Source organism: Fringilla coelebs, assembly GCF_963513975.1.
Source record: "Fringilla coelebs genome assembly, chromosome: 1".
NCBI classification, from domain to species: Eukaryota; Metazoa; Chordata; class Aves; order Passeriformes; family Fringillidae; genus Fringilla; species Fringilla coelebs.
Genome location: NC_140028.1, coordinates 95,669,680 through 95,674,624, shown reverse-complemented (window position 1 = coordinate 95,674,624; position 4,945 = coordinate 95,669,680).

The window sequence follows — 4,945 nt, the reverse complement described above, 5'->3', positions numbered from 1 at the left end:
AGCTACAAAAAGTCTTACATCATAGAGAACAATTATGCTTACTATGAAAAATGAAAATAAGGAAAAAATCTCCTACTAAGCAGAAAGAATGCTAGGAGACAGGATGCAAGGAAATGGCATAAAGCTGTGTCAGGGGAGGTTCAGATTGGGTATTAGTAAAGAGATTGTCACTTTGAGAGTGGCCAAGCTCTGGCACAGGCTCCCCAGGGAGGTGGTCATGGCCCCAAGCTGTCAGTGCTCAGCAAGTGTTTGGGCAGCGCTCTGATGTGCTGATCAGCTTTTAGGCTGCTTCCTGGGGAGTCGGGAGCTGGACTTGATGATATGCAGTGATTCTGTGGGTTTAGATTTGCTAGACAGGCATTTTGAGTGACATGAGTATAATCCAAATGAAGGTGCTATTTAATGTATAGGAATTGAGAGAAGAAAAGCACATGAGTCAGGTGTTTAACACCATGATGGATATTCGTGTTGCAACTACTTTGCTATTTTGAGTCTGTTTTCTTCCTTCTTTCTAACATCCCTTGAAAGCCATAAACAGCCAAAGATACACTATATAACCCACACTTCAAGTTATAGAGGAATACAGTAATAACCCATCTGCGCATTAACATAATTACATACATTCTGGCCCCCTGTCCCAATTCACAGTACCTCTACAGATTTTACACTTAGCAGTTCTTAAGGCAGAAGATAATGTGGGAAGATCAGATCTTGTAAGGAGATTTGCTTCCTTTTCTATTTAAGAAATTCACCCCTACTCAGGCTTTTTATCTGTTCTTTATCATTAATCCAGTTCCCTTTAAACCAACAGAAAGACTCCCTATTAATACTGAAAGAAAATATATCAGATTCATAATCAACATGATGTAAATATTTTGGGAGGATCAACAGAGATAAAGCTATTTAGAAAATCAGTGCTCAAGAGAGTTAGTCTTTATATCAATTTTTTTAAAAGGCTGGCAGTACGGGCAGAGTGAAAAACGCCAATCACTTGTTTTTAAAATTTTAAAGGTTTAATAGTAATAAAATGGTTATAAAGTAAACAATACAATTAGAGTAATAATAATTTGGACAATTTGAATTAGGACAACATGAGGCAAAAACCAAAGAGTTACAGACGTCTGGGTGCTTTTCTCGGGGCAGCACAGGCCCGGGAGAAAAGGACACACGTTAACAAAGGATTAACCCTTAAAAACAATAACCTGTTGCATATTCATACACTTCATACATGATGCATAAATTCCATTCAAATAAAGGATTCGGTCTGGTCATCGTCACCTTCTTCCTCCTAATCCTAACAGCGCCTTTGAGCCAGGAAGAAGTTCATTTCTTCTGATAAGAGGGCAATAAATTCTTTTTCTCTGAAGGAGAGTCCTTTCTTTAAAAAAATATCTTACATAGCATAGTTTCTATTTTAACATTTTGTTATAACACAAAACTATATTTAACACACTACTTAAGAGAATTAATACTGCATTACTTTCTAACACAACACATATAATATTCATTTTAATATTTGCGAAAAGCCAATCATAAAATATGCATTTTTCACAGACAGGTAAAAAGACAAGACGCTTTCAAGGCAGAAGATAGTAATGCAACATGGTTACAGTTTAGAGGACATTACGGACTTCCCCACAAACACTGGGTGCAAGTTTGCTGATTTAAACTGAAACTTTGTAAAAAACTGATCAGCTGCATTCACAGACCATACACATATTACAGCTCAAAATGTCCTCACAGCAGTTTAAAAAATTCAGGAAAGCCATCAGGTTAAAACATATTTTATTTTCTGTCACAATGCAACTTTACACCAGGATGCAATTACCTTCTCATCACCAATAAACAGAACATTTCAAGCGAACAGTTTACGAGGGGTAGCGGTAAATGTGCAAACGCGTGCCGAAGGGTGGACCAGCGCAGGGATGCCTCCGAAGGGAGGACCAGCGCAGGGATGCCTCCGAAGGGAGGACCAGCGCAGGGATGCCTCCCTGCTGGCGCCGGCCGCAGTTTAACTGGTGTCGCTTTCCCCTGACCGGCAATTCATGCATTGATAAAATGACACCGCAGTGGTTCATGTCAGCAGGGCATTAAACCTGGGTTTGGGGTTTTGGCACCACAGATAACTGTCTTCCCTGAATATTTAATCGTAAGCACTGTTTTGTGTTTTGCCTACAAATGCCTCAAGTAAAATGTGTTCCCATACAGAAGAAAATACAGATAGTGTTTTGTTGGTTGAGTCAGCAGGAAAAAACCCCAACCACGGCACAAAAACACGCTGATTTTTAGCTGCTGTGCACACCATACGCCAGAATAGCTACAGTTTGCTGATCCAAGTCCCTTGTCACCTTGCCTTTTAGGTGGTAGTTTTTTTGCTCAAGGGACATAAATCTCTACAAAATCAGAATGTGTAAATCCTTAGTCAGATGTACATATATCACATACAAGTACTGGAAGAGAGAAACATGCTCTTAAATTTGATTTCTTAATACGGCAAATTAAAAGGTAGTTGATATAGGAGAGTGTTTTGGTTTTGTTGTCTTTCCTCATTGCTCTTCTTTCTCTTTTCCTCATTTCTAGTGCTGCATCTCTCTACTTTGCACCATCTCTGGTGCTTATTATCTCATGCAGTATTACAATTAATTTGGTAATCCAGCAAAAAGTTCTTGCATAATTCTGGCTTCATTGTCTGTTATTCCATGAAAATTTATTAAATTACTACCAGAGTCAATGCAGAATAAAGAAGCAGAAGAACATACCTGGAAGGAAGGTTGATATGGGAAGAGCAGGATTTAAGTTTCCAACTGTAGGCTGCAGGTAAAAACCCCTCAGGTTGCCTTATCTTTCTCCTTTAAATATGCCAGAAGGCTTGGAATTCCTGCATACGAATTTCCATTGGTTCCCAAACCCCTTTCATCTCTTTGCAGATAGTGGCAGCAGCTGTTACTTGTTTTGGCTGAGCTGACATTACCTTTACCTCTAATAGTAGATTATGGATCATAGAACCACAGAATGGTGATGGTTGGGCCTTTAAGGGATGACTTTTAACACCCATCTACTCCAATACCCTGCAAGGACCAGGGACATCTGCAACCTGACCAGAGCCCTGCCCAAACCTGGCCTTCAATGTTCCCAGGGGTGGGACACCTACCACCTTTCTGGGCAACCTATTCCAATGTTTCACCTCCTTCATCATAAAAAATGTCTGGCTTATATGTAGTCTGAATCTACCCTCTTTTAGTTTAAAACTGTTCCCCCTTTCCTATCACAGAACACCCTGGTAAAAAGTCTGTCCCCTTTTTCTTATCAGCCCCCTTTAAGTACAGAAAGGCTACAAAAAACTTTCCCCAGAGCCTTCTCTTCTCTAGCTGAACAACCCCAGCTCTCTGTCTTTCTTCAGAGGAGAGAGGCTCCACCTCCCTAATAATTTTTGTGGTCTCTCTCTGGAATCACTCCAACAGGTCCATGTCTTTTCAGGGCTGAGGACCCCAGAGCAGCACTCCAGGCGGGACCTCGCTGGAACAAAGCATCACCTCCCTTTACCTGCTGGCCACACTGCTTTTGATGCAGTCCAGGATGCAGCTGATTTTAAGAGCTAACTGAATTTAGATGTGCCACTGACATGCTGCAGTAAATTTTGAATTATTTCTTGAACTTTGAGTAATGTGAAATACTAAGTGTTTTTCATAATTCAATGCTTGAAAACTGCAAATGATGTAATGCTCTAACATCCCAGGGTACTTGGAAAGGGCATTCTCAGATAAGGAAACTAAGCTCATTAAGCCTTATAAATTCTTCAGAAAAGAAAATGCTACATGTGGAGTTAAAGCAGGGGAGGGATAAAGGTAATGCCTGATACACAGAGTGATAGTAGGAGTTCCCAGTTTAGAAATTCATTCTTTGCTTCTTGTATCCCTGCTAGATTTTACTCTGGATGCTTCCTGTACTGCATTAATGCACTGTATTAATTTTCTTTACAGTTGTTCCTACAGAAACACTGTCATAGAGTTCAGCAGAGATAGGCCCAAGACCACAGCAAAGCCCAGGGAATGCACAATCCACTTTCTCTCTCATAAATTACCTCTGCATTAAAAAAAAAAAGAAAATAAAACAATATATATAACTCATATGACACATCTAAAATGTTCCTTGTAGGCAAGACCCTAATATCTTTAAAAACAGAGATTTTATTATTCCTTAGGAAAAAAGCTATTTTTCCTAAGGAATAATAAAATCTCTGTTTTTAAATCACTCTCCTGTACAGAGAGAACACACATCAGGTACACAGATCTGAGTTTGATCTTCCTTAGGAAAAAAGCTATTTATTTAAAAAATAGAAAAAAAGCTTTTTTAAAAAAATAGCTTTTTTCCTAAGGAAGATCAAACTCAGATCTGTGTACCTGATGTGTGTTCTCTCTGTATAGGAGAGTGATTTAATTTGTATAATATGCTTCTGCTATAAATACTTGTTTTCAAGGAAAAGTTGGAAGCATAGAGGTTATTTTGTCCTGGAAAGTAGATATGCAGGGTATTGAGCAAGGGCTGATTTCATATTAAGTGGCATTTGAAAGATGTAATAGTTCTTTCTAGCATCCTTTTGCAATGGTTACCACATAATTAATATTACTGGTTCTGCCATTTAAGAAACCACCAAAAAAGCCCCTCAAACAGCAACAGGAAATTACAGTTTCCTATTTTTGTTTGACACCAAATTCTTGATATACTGCAGAACAGCTTCATAATGCATTTTGTATTAACCCAATTAAGTATTAAAATGTGTAGACGATATTACCTGCCTTTCTTATAAATATGCTGAGGTTATGGATGTTCCCAGTCATGCCCCCACCCGGCCTGCCCTTCTGTTCTGAAGTAGGTGGTGTGACATCCTTGCTCCTCTCTCACAGGAAAAAATGACTCCTTTTTGAAATTCTCTGAAAATAATCAG